Consider the following 18,809-nt stretch of genomic DNA (forward strand, 5'->3'; position numbering starts at 1 on the left):
GCTAAGTCCCACAGTTTTAAAGGATCTGGCCTACCAAGCATTTGGTAATATTAGGATGACTTCCAGCAAATATACAGCCCTGCAGAAAGCTTGGATAGACTTATTCATTTTTCAATTGTGGTAAAGCTGGTTTCTGACCTAAAGTTTTTATGTATTTAATTAATTAATTAATTAATTATTGGATAGAGACAGAGAGAAATTGAGAAGGAAGGGAGAGAGAGAGAGAGAGAGATGCAGCTCTGCTTCACCACTCATGAAGCTTTCCCCCTGTAGGTAGGGACCAGGTTTTGAACCTGGGTTCCTGTGCACTGTAGCATGTGCACTTACCCAGTTGTACCACTGTCTGGCCCTGCTAAAGGTTTTTAGTAGGAAATCGTTTCCTCTCTTCTCATTCAGGAACTGTGTAAGATTTTGAAATCATAAATTTCTGTTTTGGAAATAATGAAGAATTAATTTCTTTTTTATTTTCCTTGTTGTTGCCCTTGTTGTCTTTTATTGTTGCTGTAGTTATTGTTATTAATGTGGCTGTTGTTAGATAGGACAGAGAGAAATGGAAAGAGGAGGGGAAGACAGAGGGGGAGAGAAAGATAGACACCTGCAGACCTGCTTCACCGCCTGTGAAGTGACTCCCCTGCAGGTGGGGAGCCGGGGGCTTGAACCTGGATCCTTAAGCCAGTCCTTGCGCTTTGCACCACGAGCGCTTAACCCGCTGCGCTACCGCCTAACTCCTGAAGAATTCATTCATATATATATTTGCCTCCATGGTTATTGCTTTGGCTTGGTGCCCGCACTGTGAATCCACTGCTTCTGGAGGCCATTTTCTTTTTTCCATTTTATTAAATAGGACAGAGGTGGATTGAGAGGGGAGGGGGAAATAGAAAGATAGACAGCTGTAGACCTGCTTCATTGCTTGCGGGTTGTTGTTCCTGCAGATGGCTCAAACCAGGATCTTTGCGCTTCATACTAGGTGCGCTTAACTGGGTGTGCCACTGCCCAGCCCCCACAGCACACTATTCGGTGAGCTATTTTGCCAGCTCCTTCACAATACCATAAGGCTAGTGGGTGTGGGATTTGTAGATTTTTTTTTTCCTCCAGGGTTATTGCTGGGCTCGATGCCTGCACCATGAATCCACCGCTCCTGGAGGCCATCCCCCCCCCCTTTTTGTTGCCCTTGTAGCCTCGTTATGGTTATTATTATTGCCATTGTTGATGTTGTTCGTTGTTGGATAGGACAGAGAGAAATGGAGAGAGGAGGGGAAGACAGAGAGGGGGAGAGAAAGATAGACATCTGCAGACCTGCTTCACCACCTGTGAAGCGACTCCCCTGCAGGTGGGGAGCCGGGGGCTCGAACCGGGATCCCTACGCCGGTCCCTGCGCTTTGCGCCACATGCGCTTAGCCCACTGCGTCACCGCCCGACCCCTGGGATTTGTAGATTTGTAGATGTTTTACATGAACTTTGATGCAAACAGAATTGCCTTTTAGGAATCAAGATCTATAATCTCTCTCTTTTATTTATTCATGAGAAAGACGAGGGGGGGGACGAACACCAGACGTCACTCTGGTAATCTGCTGCCGGGGATTGAACTCTGGACCTCATGCTTGAGAACCCAACGCTTTGTTCACTGTGCCACCCTCCTGGACCACAAGATCTTGAATCTCTAGGGTGGGAAGGATAGTATGATGGGTATATAAAAACCCCCATAAATTTTGCATAAAAGCATCATGGACAACAAGGACATTATCTTAATCTTTAGTTTTCCATCTTTTATTAATTTTGTTTACCTCTAGGCTTATTGCCAGGGTTCAGTACTGGCACTACAAATCCACCACTCCTGGAGGTCATTTTTTTCTTTTTATTCAATAGGACAGAGAGAAACTGAGAAGGGGAGGGGAGATAGGGAGAATGGAAAGATAGATACCTGCCCACTTGCTTCACCACTTGTGAAGTGTCCCCATCACAGTTGGGGAGCAGAGGCTCAAACCCAGGTCCTTGTGCATAGTACTATGGGAGCTTAACTGGGTGCACCATCACCCAACCCCTTAGTCTTCCATAATCTCGTCAGACCATAGGCCCCTGGCACCACTGTAAGTCAGAACAGTATTTTGATAAAAATGAAAACAACTTGGATTTTGTAGATGAGAGTGGTCTGGGAGGTGGCGTGGTGAATAAAGCACTGGATTCTCAAGCATGAGGTCCTGAGTTCAATCCCTGGCAACACATGTATCAGAGTGATGTCTGGTTCTTTCTCTCTCCTATCTTTCTCATTAATAAATAAATATTAAAAAAGAATTTATAGATGTGGTGCCTTGTTTTGCTCATAATTAAAAATATATGCATACACATACACACAAACACACACACACATGCACACACACATATATACCTTTTGCCTCCAGGGTTATCGCTGGGGCTGGGTGCCTGCACTATGAATTCACTGCTCCTGGAGGCCATTTTTCCCATTTTTGTTGCCCTTTTGTTATTAGTTATTGCTGGATAGGACAGAGAGAAATCAAGAGAGGAAGGGAAGACAGGGGAAAGACAGACAGCTGCGTACACAGGTTCTAATGTCCAGCAGGCACTGTCTGCTGCATGATTTATCATTTCATGTCAGTTTCTACTTTTTTAAATTACTTTTTCTTTTTATTTATTTACTTTATTTATTCCCTTTTGTTGCCCTTGTTGTTTTTCATTGTTGTTGTAGTTATTATTGTTGTTGGGTAGGACAAAGAGAAATGGAGAGAGGAGTGGAAGGCAGAGAGGGGGAGAGAAAGACAGACTCCTGCAGACCTGCTTCACCGCTTGTGAAGCGACTCCCCTGTAGGTGGTGAGCCCAGGCTCCAGCTGGGATCTTTATGCTGGTCCTTGTGCTTTGTGCCACCTGCACTTAACTTGCTGCACTACAGCCCGACTCCTGTCAGTTTCTACTTTTACTCCTGCATCTTTTCTCTTTCTTTTGGAACTCTTGCCATTCCCATTGGTTACTCACCACCTTCTTGCCCTTTATATTTATTTTTAGTAGTGCTTGAAAACAGGATTCTGGTCCTGTCTCTTCATTGTACAGCTTTGCTAGTGGTACTGGTCAAAGACCAAGTGATGTTTGTGTTGATGAGGGCTCTTCTGGCTTGGTCTGATTCCCTCTCTACTGAATGTTTATTGCTGTCTTTTGATAGTCTAAATCCACATTTCTCCCACATGAAGGACCAAAGGTACCTCAAACTTAACTATCCAAAACTCAACTTTGTTTTCTCAGTCCAGTCCTGTATCTCCTAGGAATCCTTTCAGCCACTGCTCCCTTCATCTTGGGTCCTTCTTCTTTTTAAAAATATTTATTTATATTCATTTTATATATATTTATTTTCCCTTTTGTTGCCATTGTTTTTTTATTGTTGTAATTATTGTTGTTGGTATTGATATCATCAGTGTTAGGGCAGAGAGATATGGAGAGAAGAGGGAGTCCGATGGTAGCACAGCAATTAAGCACACGTAATGCAAAGTGCAAGGACCGGTGTAAGGATTCCAGTTCGAGCCCCCGGCTCCCCACCTGCAGGGAAGTTGCTTCACAGGTGGTGAAGCAGGTCTGCAGGTGTCAAAAAAAAAAAAAAAGAAAGAAAGAAATAGAGAGAGGAGGGGAAGACAGACAGGGGGAGAGAAAGATAGACACCTGCAGACCTGCTTCACCACCTGTGAAGCAACTCCCTTGCAGGTGGGGAGCCGGGGGCTCAAACTAGTTTCCTTACAATGGTTCTTGCTCTTTGTGCCACATGCACTTAATCCGCTGCACTACTGCTCGAATCCCTAGGTCCTTCTTTTATAGCCTACAAAACCTTGTTAACTTTGTTATCAAAACACATGCCAAGGGGGCCCAATGGTGCCACACTTGGTTGAGTGCACATGAGTAAGGACCTGGGTTCAAGCCCCAGGTTCCCACCTCCGGGGGGGGGGGGGGAGGGGCGGATGACATTTCACAAGTGGTGAAGTAGTACTGCAGGTGTCTTTTTTTTTTTTTTGCCTGCAGGGTTATTTCTGGGGCTCAGTGCCTGCACACAAATCCACTACTCCTGGAAACTTTTTTTTTTAACCAGAGCACTGTTCAGCTCTGGCTTATGGTGGTGCGGGTGATTGAACCTGGGACTTTGGAGCCTCAGGCATGAGAGTCTGTTTGCATAACCCTTATGCTATCTACCCTCCGCCCGAGACTTTTTTTTTTTTTTAACCTTTTCGTTGCCCTTGTTTTATTGTTGTGGTTATTGTTATTGATGTCATTGTTGCTGAATAGGATAGAGAGAAATCAAGAGAGGAGAAGACAGAGAGGGGGAGAGAAAGATAGACACCTGAAGACCTGCTTTATTACTTGTGAAGCGACCACCCTGCAGGTGGGGAGCTGGGGGCTTGAACAGGGGCCTTACGCTGGTTCTTGGGCTTCACCGCACTTGCGCTTAACCACTGCACTATTGCCCAATCCCACAAGTGTCTCTCTTTTGCTCTTCCTATCTCCCCCTTCCATGACAGTTTTTCTCTGCACCTATCCAATAAGTGAATAAATAAAAATACAAAACATATCTCAGGGCCAGCAAAATAGCTCATTTGAATAGCATGCTGCTTTGCCATGTGTGTCACCCACGTTGGAGCCCAGTTCCTACTGCACTGAAGGAAGCTTTTGTGTTGTGGTCTCTTAATCTCTCTCATTTTTAATTTTATTTATAATTTATTTATTATTAAAATTTATTTTATTTATTCCCTTTTGTTGCCTTTGTTGTTTTTTATTGTTGTAGTTATTATTGTTGTCGTCATTGTTGGGTAGGACAAAGAGAAATGGAGAGAGGACGGGACGACAGAGGGGGAGAGAAAGATAGACACCTGCAGACCTGCTTCACCGCCTGTGAAGCGACACCCCTGCAGGTGGGTATTTTTTTAACCAGAACACAGCTCAACTGTGGCTTATGGTGGTGTGGGGGATTTGAGCCTGCGACTTTGTAGAGCCTCAGGCATGAGAATCTCTTTACATAACCATTATGCTATCTACCCCCGGCCTCTCTTTTAATTTTTTTTCCATTATCTTTATTTACTTATTTGACAAAGACAGCCAGAAGTCAGAGGGAAGGGGAAGATAGAGAGGGAGACAGAGAGTGGTCCAGGAGGTGGTGCAGTGATAAAGCTTTGGACTCTCAAGCATGAGGTCTTTGAGTTTAATCCCTGGCAACACATGTGTCAGAGTGATGTCTGTTTCTCTCTCTTCCTTTCTTTCTCATAAATAAAACCTTTAAAAAAAAAAAAAAGAGACAGAGACACCTGCAGCCCTGTTTCACCACTGGTGAAGCTTCCCCCCGCAGGTGGGGGGGTCTCTATTTATTCCCTTTTGTTGCCCTTGTTTTATTGTTGTAGTTATTGTTGTTGATGATGTCATCATTGTTGGATAGGACACAGAGAAATGGAGAGAGGAGGGGAAGACAGAGGGGAGAAAGACAGACCTGCAGACGTGCTTCACCCACCGCCTGTGTTTGGGCCACGTATGCTTAACCTCCTGTGCTACCGCTGGACTCCCTTTTCCCCCCTTTTGTCGCCTTGTTGCGGTTATTGTTGTTTGTTGTTGGATAGGACAGAGAGAAATGGAGAGAGGAGGGGAAGACAGAGACAGGCAGAGAAAGATAGACACCTGCAGACCTGCTTCACTGCCTGTAAAGCTACTCCCCCGCAATGGGGAGCCGGGGGCTCGAACTGGGATCCTTACACAGGTCCTCGCACTTTGCGCCACATGTGCTTAACCCGCTGGGCTACCACCCGACCCCCCCTTTTTTTTAAGGTTAAGATTCTTATTTTTATTTTCTTTAAATAAACCAGAGCACTACTCAGCTCTGGCTTATGGTGGTACAGGCGATTGAACCTGGGACTTTGGAGCCTCAAGCATGAGAATCTCTTTGTATAACCATTATGCTATCTACCCCTGACAGATTCTTATCTTTTTTTATTGACTTAAAAATTGTATTTATAAAGATAGGCAGGGAGAAAGAACAAGGTATTACTTTGATATATGTGCTGCTGGGGATTGAACTCAGGACCTCATGCTTAACAGTCCAGTGCTTTGTCCACTGCAGTACCTCTCGGAACACTTTGCCTCTGTTTCTTTTTTTTTTTTTTATTCCTTTTTGTTGCCCTTGTTTTTTTTATTGTTGTAGTTATTATTGCTGTTATTGATGTCGTTGTTGGATATGACAGAGAGAAATGGAGAGAGGAGGGGGAAGACTGAGAGGGGGAAAGATAGACACCTGCAGACCTGCTTCACCACTTGTGAATGAATTCCCTGGGAGGTGGGGAGCCGGGGGCTCGAACTGGGATCCTTAAGCCCGTCCCTGCTCTTTGTGCCACTTGGGTTTAACCCGCTGCACTACTGCCTGACTCCCTGCCTCTCTGTTTCTAAGAAATTCCTAAGCCTCGGGAGTCGGGCGGTAGCGCAGCAGCGCAGCATGTTAAGCGCACATGGCGCAAAGCGCAAGGACCGACTTAAGGATCCTGGTCCGAGCCCCGGCTCCCCACCTGCAGGGGAGTCGCTTCACAGGCGGTGAAGCAGGTCTGCAGGTGTCTGTCTTTCTCTCGCCCTCTCTGTCTTCCCCTCCTCTCTCCATTTCTCTCTGTCCTATCCAACAACGACGACAGCAATAACTACAACAATAAAGCAACAAGGGCAACAAAAGGGAATAAATAAATATTAAAAAAAAAATAAATTCCTAAGCCTCTGGTCCCCACCTGCAGGGGGAAATTTTTGCGATGGGTGAAGCAGCGTTGCAGGTGTCTCTCTCCTCCCCCTTTTTCTTTTTCTTTCTTTTTTTTTTTTTTACCAAAGCACTAATCAGCTCTGGCTTATGTTGGTACAGGGGATTGAATGTGGGACTTCGGAGCCACAGACATGACAGTCTATTTGTATACCCATTATGGTATCTACCCCTACCCTCTCGATTTCTGGCTGCCTCTATCCAATAAATAGATAATTCAAAAAATTTAAAAGATTCCAGATTCCACTGTCCCAAAGGTCTAGATATCACTGTCATCTCATTCTCTTTTCTGTGCTCTATCACCCAGCCATCATTTACACACTAAGTTCATTGCCCTGCCACCCTCCACAGGCTTATCTTTCCACTCAGGGTGAAATTCCAACTCTAATCAGAACATTCAATCAGCTACCTCCTTCATGTCATTTGCTCTGTGCTTGTGGGACTTCTCCCCAGCCCCAGCTGAGATGCACTTGACCCAAATCAGCATGCTTTGCTTCCTTACTCTTTCTGCTCAAAGGTCATTCATTGTATCTTAGTCTTTTCCAAGGAACTTTTTTTCCCCCCAAATTAAAAAATATATTAAAAAAATTTATTTATTTTCCCTTTTGTTGCCCTTGTTTTATTGTTGTATTTATTAGCTGTTGTTCTTGATGTCGTCGTTGGATACAACAGAGAGAAATGGAGAGAGGAGGGGAAGACAGAGAAGGAGAAAGACACCTGCAGACCTGCTTCACCACTTGTGAAGCAACTCCCCTGCAGGTGGGGACTTGGAGGTTTGAACCATTTCTTAAAACAAAACATTTTCTATTGGATAGAGATAGAGAAATTCAGAAAGAAAGGAAAGATAGAGACACCTGCAACAGTGCTTCACCGCTATGAAGCTTCCACCTTCAGGTGGGGGCTGGGGGCTTGGGCCTGGGTACTTGCGCACTGCAAATATATTCTCAATGTGTGTGCTCAACTAGGTATGCCACTCCCACCCCTGATCTCCCACATTTCCAGTGTTTAATTATTATGTTATTGGAGGGAGGCATAGGTGTTCTTCCCATCACACATCTCAGTCGGTTGGCTTCATGATAGTCTTCTGCAAGCCGCCCCAGACTAGACCAGAAATTCGCTTAGCGTTACTTCGTGACTGCCTTCACTTTCCTTTCAGAGCGCTAGTGATTGCTGGTACCTGGGCACTTCTAAGGTTGTTCGATGGGGAGATTTCACAGGCTGCTTTGTTCCTGCTTCAGGTCCCAGATTGGCCCTGGGCAGATGCTTAGTAAATGCTTGAACGATGTATTTCAAAGCTTACTTTCCCATTACTCTGGTTTTTTTCACTGGGCAAATCTTCCTACAAGGCCATAGTTACAGGTTCCGCTTCCGGGGACGCCGCTTTGCATTTTCCTTGCAATGTTTCCAGTCTTTTTCCAAGGCTCCCAAATTACCACCGGAGGTCACCTGACTGGCTACGGCCGGGTCTTTGCACATCCCCCAGACCAACTACTGGGTCAGCAGGGTCCCGCAGGCAAAAGGCACAATTTCCGGTTCTTTCCCACCCGACTGATGCGGCGGCGGAGTGTGCGTGTGAGGTCTGCAGGTGTGGGTTTTACCAGGCAATTCTCAACGGCGACGCAGCTCCAAAGCACCTGCTCCTTCTCTTGGAGCTGTGGTCTGGATCTGTGTCCTCGGAGGTGCATCTACGAGGCGCGGATTATTCTGCTGGGCCGCGCCATTTACGCACCTCGTCCGTGCGGACTCGGGCCTCGCTGTTTGTCAGAGGCGCCGCACCTGCACAGACAGCCTCGTTCGCCGGCGTTACCGACCCCGCGCTTGTCACAGAGGCTCAGGCCGCCTGGCTAACATCTTGTTCCCTATTTTCTCGTCGCTTCCGGCCCTGACCAACGCCAACCGTCTAGTCCGAACGAGAAATTCTGCGACGCAGACGGCCAGTCCGGCGCCCGCTACCCTCTTCCGGGCGTCTCCGCGCACGGCCGAGCCCAATCCGTGTTAGGGTTGCCGCGGGGGCCCGCCCCCTGCTCGCCTGCGAAGCGGTGCGTGTGGAACTCGCCCCTTCACCCTGCGCTCACTTCCTGCCCGACGCCGTGACGTGCACGGCGCTGGGCCTCTGGCCACGGCGGGCCAATGGCGGTGGCGGATACGGCGGGCCAATGGGCGGCGTCGTCTCATGCGGCGGGCCCGCCGCCGCCGCCGCCGGGTCCGGAGCCAGAGGCCGGCCGAGCCGGAGCGCGATGGAGCGAGGGCCCCAGGCGGGGAGGCGCCGCCGAGCCCGCGGCCCGACGCCCCCCTAGTGACCCGCGCGTCGCCTGGCGCCCGGCCGCGCCCGCCCGTCCCCCCCCGCCGGTCTCGGAGCTGCGCCGCCGCCTTCACGCCCGGGCCGCGCGGCCGGGAGACGGGCCGGGGTGCATGGCCTCGCCCGCGCCCCGCCGCTGAGCCGCTGAGGTGAGCCGACCGGGCGGGGGCGGGGGCCGGGAGGCCGGCGGGGGGCTCCGGGGGCTGGGGCCCTGCTGAGGCCCACCGTGGGGTCGCGCCGGGGTTTGGGGCGTCGCGGGTCTGGGCCGTAGCGCGGAGCTGACGGGGGTTACCGTCAGGGGCCTGGACGCCGTGAAGCTGACGGTGGGCTGCGGGGTGTTCGGGGCTGTGTGGGGTCCCCCGTGGGGTCGAGGGTCAGGGGTCAGGGGCCGCGAGGATCCGGGGGGCCGGGGGTCCAGCGGCGAGCTCCCTGAGCTCAGGGGCGGGTTGGGGGGGCGTCAAGCTTTGCGACTCTGCCGGGTGCTGGGGGTCCTGCAGTGGCTTCTCGGGGTTTGTGGGTCTGGGGGTCCGGCGGCGGGCTCGGGGGGCTCTGGGGGCCTCCGGGTGATCGGGCCAGGAGCGGAGGAGCGGTGACGCGCAGGCCCGGCGAGCCGGGTGGTCGCTGCCCGGGTTCGGGTCGCGGTTCGGGCCGGGGGCGGGCGCGCGGCGGGGCCGGCGGGGCGCGGGCTGCAGGCGGCCGGGAGGGGCCGGAATGCGGGGCGAGTGGGGGGGGACGGTGGGCGGGACTGGGTCGGTGGGAGGGAGCGGCGGCTGCAGCAGCAGCCCTTGGCCTCCAGGAACAATGTGAGACGCTGCCTGAAATGTTAATTTCCGTTCCTCATTTCATCATCCGCTGGCAGGGCGGTCGCTGCGAGTGTGTGTCTGTGTGTCTGAGGAAGCTTGGCCCTGCTGCCACCACCGATCAGGGCCCCTCAGAGGGAGAGAGAGGGCTTGTGCCCCCGAAGTTGTGTGTTTGCCGGGTTTGTTGTGTCTCCGTGTCCTGGTGTCTTATTAATTTTTCTGGCGGTCTGCTCTTTTTTCCGGTTGTCCGTCGAGGTTTTTCTGCTTCTGCTGTGTTTTTGTAAAGCTGTTCTTAAGATACCAGCTCCCAAGGCATTGAGGAGGAGGTATTGGACGGTGAAGCTGGCCTAAGCGGGCCCTGTACTTTGAAAACCATTTTCTAACAGTTGAGATGCTTAGGTGTTAGAGCTTAAGAGAAGTTCTATATGCTTGCAAAGAACAGAATGGTTGTGCAAATTTCCCAGTAGAGAAATCAGTCTTATATAGTGTCAGTTTTTTCCCCCCCAACAATTTAAGCAATATCCTTTGACATTTCAACTGAGTACTAAAAGTGCACAGTTGTTAGAATTCAAGATTTAGAGTATTTTGGTCCTTTGGGGGGTGGGGGATGATGAGACACATTCACAAAAACCCTGTGAGTTAAAAGTGCCATTGAAGCAGTAACTGCTTTTGGTTTGTGCAAAACCAGTCAATGGCATAACTTGAATAGTTCTGAGTCAGAGACCCTGAAACTATTTATCTGATACCTTTGTGCCTTGATTTATCTTACTACGATGCTCTGCAAGATCAAGAGCTCTGCTTATGCTTATTGAGAATGATTGCACAAATACTCTGATATTACTTTGAAGCTGTAGTTTGGGGAAAAAAAGGAGGAAAAACATCTTGCTCAACTTTGATTGTGACCCTTGAATTGGAGCCATTTAGTTGGTGCTTCCTCCCCCACCCTCCATTCAGCTGTTGTTCTCTGTCTGTAGTTTCACGCTTAAGAGCTGGATTTCATGTGATAGGCTGGCTCTCCTGAATGGAATGGAGCGGAGGAAACAAAGACTAAGTGGCTATGACATTTTTTCTGTGTTCTTTGTGCATGCCTCTTTAGTTCAAAAACTACACCAAATCTTGCTAAATTTGACCCAAATTTGAAACTTGGAAAAGTATTTTCACCTAGATAAAGTGTGTACACTACACATGTATGAATTTTCCAGAAGTTTGTTTTCAAAACTATCATGCTGTCTTGAGGTTTTCATTTGCATTTCTAACTTTGTTGGCCTTCCTACTCGAATTGCTTCTGTGGGATGTTTTTACTGAGACCCTCTGTGGACCAGCCATGTTGATCACACCCCCATCATGCCTTTCATCTCTGAAGCAGATGGGCTCTTCTGACTAGTGACTGTCTTGTTAGCTGTAATTACAGTGTTGATACAGTGACAAATAGAGCTTTCTGCAAAGAGAGTTAAAGAAACTGTGGTACTTGTATTTGAAAATATTTTTTGAGATGCTTTATGTGCCTTGGGTTTTTTAAGTCTATTTGATAGAGTAAGGTTATTTCACCAAATACAGAGGAGAGTTATTTTGCATATGGGCAATGAGCCCACTATCAATTAAATAACATAATTAGAGTGTCAGTAAATGCTGGTTCAGAACATAGTCTGCATTTGTTGTCAAAATAAGTGTTTTGATCTGTGTATTACTGTATATAAGTTTCTTTATCCCTCAAATGGCAAGTATAATGGATGAGTTTCCTTGTGTGGGGAGGTATTTGCTAGTTAATAGGTGAAAATATTGCATTGCTTGTCTGGCCTTGTGCTGTGTCAGTTTTTTATTACTGTTTAGTCAGTGCTCTGGGGATTGAGTTTTGCCCATTTTATAAACTTTATCCAAAAATTGAATGAACTTAAAATAACTAAAAGTTATTGTCTTGAAATGTTTTTACTATGTGTTGTCTTAATTTGAATTTCAAATGGAGTCTTTGTAATTCAACTTTCCATATATGAAAGAGGGTGTCAATCCTCAGCTTCTGGTACTCTGGCAATTAGAGATAATCAGCTTGGAGAATCTTTTTAGGTTTAGGAAAGGATCCTCTCTAACAACTACTTCTTTAAGTCTGATTAAGATGTTTCTATTCCTAAGTGACTTTTATTTGTTTGATGGACTTAATATCTTTTGAGGCAGTCAGAATCAACTGTACTCTGTTTTTGTTACTCTTTTGTGCTTTTCCTTTTTAAAATATTTATTTATTCTCTGAGAACACTCATTGCTCAACTCTGATTCATGGTGGTATAGGGAGATTGAACCTGGGACCTTGGAGTCTCAAGGGAATGTGTTTGCATAACCATTATGCTATCTACCCCCACCTTTGAATATTTAGTTACAGAATTTTTTTTTGCCTCCAGGGTTATTGCTGGGGCTCAGTGCCCACACTATGTATGAATCTACTGTTCTTGTGGCCATTTTTGATTTTTTTTTTTTTAATAGGACAGAGAAATTGAGAGGGGAGGGGAAGATAGAGAGGGAGATAGACACCTGCAGACCTGCTTCACTGCTTGTGAAGCAACCACCACTGCAGGTGGGGAACTAGGGGTTGGAACCGGGATCCTTGCTGCGCCCCTTGCACCGGTCCTTATACTTCATACTATCAGTGCTGACTTTTTTAGAGAGACAGGAGGTGGGGGTGGGAGTAACCCATAACACTGAAATCTCCTTTAGTGAATTAGGCTCTAGGCTTGAACCTGTTGGCAAAGCAGAATATAACTCAAGTTAGCTATTTTATTTGCCCTTTCTGTGCTTTTTTTCCCCTTTTCATCCATTCATCCCTTCTTCCCTCTCTCCTTTTCTTGTTCTTTTTATTATTATTTTAATATTTATTTTACCTTTTGTTGCCCTTGTTTTTCTTGTTGTAGTTATGTTCTTGATGTCTTTGTCGGATAGGACAGAGAGGAGGGGAAGACAGAGAGGGGGGAGAGAAAGATAAGATACCTGCAGACCTGCTTCACCGCCTGTGAAGTGGCTCCCCTGCAGGTGGGGAGCTGGGGGGGGGGCTTGAGCCGGGATCCTTATGATCCTTATGCTTGTCCTTGCGCTTCGCCCCACGTGCGCTTAACCCACTACGCTACCACCCAACTCCCTTTATTATTATTATTACTTATCAGAGCAAGAAATAGATATCAGTCTACATGAGGCAGAGAAGGGATGGGAAATAGAGAAGCCAGATCACTACTTCAGTGGTGCACAGGATCTACCTAGGAACTTCAGACATAAAAGTTTAATGCTGTACCAGTTAAGCCATCTTAGCCCTTTTTGTGTCTGTCTGCCTTCCTTTCTCTTCCCCCTCCTTCCTTTCTTAAGATTTATTTACATTTGAGAGGTGGTTGAGAGAGGAGAGAACCAGATGAAGGAGATTGAATGCAGGACTTCATGTCTGAGAGTCCAATGCTTTGTGCATGGTGCCACTTCTAGGGCTATTTTTTGTGCTTTTCTTAACTCTTGTTCTTTCCTACTCCATATTTTTATTTTATTTTACTTTACTTTAATGAGAGAGATAACAGAGAAAGAAGACACAAACACCAGAACTCTGCTCAGCTCTGGCTTATTTGAACCTGGCAGCTTGGAGCCTCAGGAATGAAAGTCTTTTGCATAACCATTATGCTGTCTCCCCAGCCAAGTTTTCTTTAAATTCACCTTTGGACCAAATAATGCTTTAGATGCATGCTAGATCAACAAATATTTCGGGGATAATGCCTCAAATGACTATAGTGGGCCTGATGCTGATTGCCTGTGCCCTTGCTCAGATGCTGGGACACTGTTCCTCTCAATTCCTGATCCTTTGGCTGCATTTCCTTGATCCTGTTCATTTATCTTATTTTTGCATAGCCTTGACACAGATTTTCACTCAGGACCTATGTTATATCATTGTTTCCCAGGCAAGGGTAAGATGTCTCTTTTGCCTTGGTTTTTAAGTTTTTATTTTATTTGCTCTTATTTAATGAGAGAAAGATAAATTTAATGAGAGATAAAGAAACATACTCCAAGGCACTGCTCAGCTCTGGTTTATAGTACTGGGAGATTGAACTTGGGTCTTGGAGCTTTAGGCATGAAAGTCTTTTTGCATACATTTTGCTATCTCCCCCTCCCCCACCCACTCCTGCAGCTTTCAGTTTTTTTAAAATGTTACTTTTCTTTTTAGAAAGTCTAGTCATTACTCCCAAGGAAAGTGCCACTTCCCACTTTGCAACTACATAGAACTATTATTTACCCCATTTTGTTGCTTTTGTTATTGTTGCCATTAATGTTGTTGGATAGGATAGGACAGAGAGAAATCAAGAGAGGAGGGGAGACGGAGAGGGGGAGAGAAAGATAAGACATCTGCAGACTTGCTTCACTGCTTGTGAAGTGACCACCTTACAGGTGGGGAGCAGGGGGCTGGAACCGGGATCCTTACGCTGGTCCTTGCACTTTGCGCCATCTGTACTTAACCTGCTGTGCTATCGCTTGACCCCCCATAGAACTGTTATTTATTGGGAGCTGGGTGGTAGCACAGGTTAAGTGCACATGGCACAAAGCGCAAGGACCGGTGTAAGGATCCAGGTTCCAGCCCCCAGCTCCCCACTTTGGGGGGGGTCGCTTCTCAAGTGGTGAAGCAGGTCTGCAGGTGTCTTTCTGTACTCTCTGTCTTCCCCTCCTCTCTCCATTTCTCTTTGTCCTATCCAACAACAACAACATCTGTAAGAATAATAACGACAACAAAGGCAACAAAATGGGAAAAAGAGTCTCCAGAGCAGTGGATTCGTAGTGCAGGCACCGAGCCCCAATAATAACCTTGGAGACCCCCCAAAAAAACTATTATTTATTTATTATTTATACATTTCCTCTTTTGTTGCCCTTGTTTTTTATTGTAGTTATTGTTGCTTTTGATGACGTTATTGGATAGGACAGAGAGAAATGGAGAGAGGAGGGGAAGATAGAGAGGGGGAGAAAGACACCTGCAGACCTGCTTCACCGCCTGTGAAGCGACTCCCCTGCAGGTGGGGAGCCAGGGGCTCTAACCAGGAACCTTACGCTGGTCCTTGCGCTTTGCCTCACGTGCGCTTAAGCCGCTGCACTACCGCCCAACTCCCTATTTTATTTTAATGATTGAGAGAGACCAAAGTATTGCTCAGCTCTGGTTTATGGTAGTGTGGGGATTGAATCTACGATCTTGGAACCTTAGACATGAAAGTTTTTGCATAACTATTATGTTATCTCCTCAGTGGAACTATTGATACATAGAAATTATAATATAGGGAGTCGGGCAGTAGCAAAGCCGGTTAAGTGCACATGGCGCAAAGCGCAAGCACTGGCACTACCGGCGTAAGGATCCGGGTTTGAGTCCTGCTCTCCACCTGTAGGGGAGTCGCTTCACAAGTGGTGAAGCAGGACTGCAGATGTCTATTTTTCTCTTCCCCATCTCTCTCCATTTCTCTTTGTCCTATCCAACAACGACAACAATAATAACTACAACAATAAAACAAGGGCAACAAAAGGGAATAAATAAATAAATGTTAAAATAAATTATAGGGGGAGTCGGGCTGTAGCACAGCGGGTTAAGCGCAGGTGGCGCAAAGCACAAGGACTGGCATAAGGATCCCGGTTTAAGCCCCGGCTCCCCACCTGCAGGGGAGTCGCTTCACAGGCGGTGAAGCAGGTCTGCAGGTGTCTATCTTTCTCTCCTCCTCTCTGTCTTCCCCTCCTCTCTCCATTTCTCTCTGTCCTATCCAACAATGACAACAACAATAATAACTACAACAATAAAACAACAAGGGCAACAAAGGGAATAAATAAATAAATATAAAAAAATAAAAAATAAATTATAGGGGTTTAGGAAGATAGTATAATGGTTATGCAAAAGACTTTGATGCCTGAGGCTACGATGTCTGTTCAGTCCCTAGCACCACCATAAACCAGAGCTGAACAGTGCTCTGGTCTTTCTCTATTTCTTTCTCATTAAAAATAAGTAAATAGGGGGAGTTGGGCTGTAGCGCAGCGGGTTAAGCACACGTGGCGCAAAGCACAAGGACCGGCATAAGGATCCCGGTTCAAACCCTGGCTCCCCACCTGCAGGGGAGTCGCTTCACAGGCGGTGAAGCAGGTCTGCAGGTGTCTATCTTCCTCTCCTCCTCTCTGTCTTCCCCTCCTCTCTCCATTTCTCTCTGTCCTATCCAACAACGACAACAACAATAATAACTACAACAATAAAACAACAAGGGCAACAAAAGGGAATAAATAAATAAAATAAATATTAAAAAAAAAAGTAAATAGGGACTCGGGTGGTAGCGCAGCAGGTTAAGTGCACGTGGCGCAAAGCTCAACGACCGGCATAAGGATACTGGTTCAAGCCCCCGGCCCCCCACCTGTAGGGGAGTCGCTTCACAGGCGGTGAAGCAGGTCTGCAGGTGTCTGTCTTTCTGTCTTCCCCTCCTCTCTCCATTTCTCTCTGTCCTATCCAACAACAACACCACCAATCATAACAACAATAAAACAAGAGCAGCGAAAGGGAATAAATAATAAATATTAAAAAAATAAGTAAATAATTTATAACACAGGTATGTAACAACCGATTTGCCTCTGTCCTCGTGATGGAAGGATTGTAAACTTCACCATGGTAAAGATGGTCTCCTGAAGCACCCAGAGCTACCCAGAGATCAGTTTAGGCATGCCAGCATTTTAGAACAGGCTCAGGAGATATTTGTTGAATTGTTTAAAACCAATATGTAGAAGTATTTGATTATCTTTGAAAGGAGATACTTAGTATCATGAGCTTTTATCTACTTGATTGGCTAGGAGTTATGCCAAGTGCTTATCAGTTGATTCTGACTTATTTTCATTATAAGTGAGCCTCTAGGGTTAAAGCCCAGAGATAATGGTTTTCAAAATTGGGATAGATCAAAACATAGAGTAAAACAAAGGGAAGGTTGTGTTTTGGAGGAAGAAGCTGTTTTCCATGGAAACACTTCTAGTAAGATTGTTACTTTTTGGGGGCCAGGGTCAATGGGAGACAGTTTTTTTTTTTTTTTGAGTTATTTATTTTTTATGTGGTAGAGAGAGCCTCATGTGAAAAAAAGATATAGGAGCCAGAGTATGAGTCTGGTACCAGGAGCCATAGACACGGTAGAGCTATTTGGAGAGGCAATTTTCACTCTGACTTCCATTTCCTTGATAGTCTATTTTATTTAATTTTTTCCCCCTTTTGTTGCCCTTGTTGGATAGGACACTAAAAACACTTATGTATGTACTTATTGAATAGCGACATCGAGACAGAAATTTAGAGGTAGGGAAAGAAAAATAGAGACATTTGGTAAAGTATGTGCTCTACCCACTGAACTATCTCCCCCAGTTTTAGCAGCTTTTTAAACTAATTTTTTTGCCTCCAGGGTTATTGCTGGGGCTAGATGCCTGCACTATGATTCCACTGCTCCTGGAGGCTATTTTCCCCATTTTGTTGCCCTTGTTGTGGTTGTTACTTTTTTTGGATAGGACAATGAGAAATCCATAGGGTACGGGAAAACAGGGAGAGAGAAAGATAGACAGATACCTGCAGATCTGCTTCACTGCTTTCGATGAGACTTCCCTGCAGATGGGGAGCTGAGGGCTTGAGATTCTTAAGCTGGTCCTTGTGCTTTGTGCCATGTGTGCTTAACCCACTGTGCTACCGCCCAGCCCAGCTAAATTTAAATTACATTTATTTATCAGTAGTGTTATTGTTAGGGTGTGGTGCCTGCATGACAAATGGTGGCCATTTTATCTTTTTTTTTTTTTTTTGATACAGCAATTCAGAGGGAGAAAGAGACACATGGCAGTACTACTTCATCCCTCATGAAGCTTCCCCCTTGCAGATGGAAACCAGGGTCTCAAATAGCTTTAGTCTATTAAGCAAGAAAAAATTGCTCTTTGGAGGGAAATACACCAAAATGGAGTGGCATTTTTTCCCCATTTATGTTTTCCAAATTAAAAGGGTTGATTTTTTTCTAATGAGAAATGAAAGATTGAGACCAGATCATGCAGGATTAAGTCACCTCCAGCTCAAGTCACCTCCCTGGCTGTATTATATATATATATTTTGCCTCCAGGGTTATCACGGGGGCTCAGTGCCTGCACTATGAATCTGCTACTCCTGGAGAAAAAGATAGGAGGAGAGAAAGAACCAGCTATCACTCTGGTACATGTGCTATCGGGAATTGAACTTGGGACCTCATGGTTGGAGAATCCAATGCTTTATCCACTGCGCCACCTCCCGGACCATGAACGTGACCTTGTTTTTTATGTGTTGATTTACAACACTGTAAGATAATAGGGGTATAATTCCAAACCCTTCCCATCACCAGAGTTGTGTCCTCATTCCCTCCAGTGGAAACTGCAGTACTTTTCCCATGGTCACAGATAGGGATTGACTTTATGCCTACAACTATATCTAATATATACCTATGCCTATCTATGTATTTTGCTCATTTTTTTTCTATATTCCTGCCTTCACTTCCCTCCTAAGTCACGCCTACACCTATCACTACTTCCAGGAGTCTTCCTCTTTTCCTTTTCTCTCTGATAAGGGAAACAGTGCCTGTCTTCCTCTGGCGTTTTCTAGATTTGATTTCTTTTTTCTTTTTAATTATTTTTTACTTTATTATTATTTTTTAATTTCTTTATTGGAGGATTAATATTTTACAGTCGACAGTAAATACAATAGTTTGAACATGCATAACATTCCCCAGTTTTCCACATAACAATACCACTCCCATTAGGTCCTCTGTCCTCCTTTTCCAGGACCTGTACTCTCCCTCCCCACCCACCCGAGTCTTTTTACTTTGGTGCAATACACCAACTTCCTGGAGACTTTTTTTTTTCCCCCTTTTGTTGCCTTTGTTAATTATCATTGTTGTTGGATAGGACAGAGAGAAATGGAGAGGAGGGGAA

Source organism: Erinaceus europaeus, chromosome 2 (assembly GCF_950295315.1).
Source record: "Erinaceus europaeus chromosome 2, mEriEur2.1, whole genome shotgun sequence".
NCBI lineage: Eukaryota > Metazoa > Chordata > Mammalia > Eulipotyphla > Erinaceidae > Erinaceus > Erinaceus europaeus.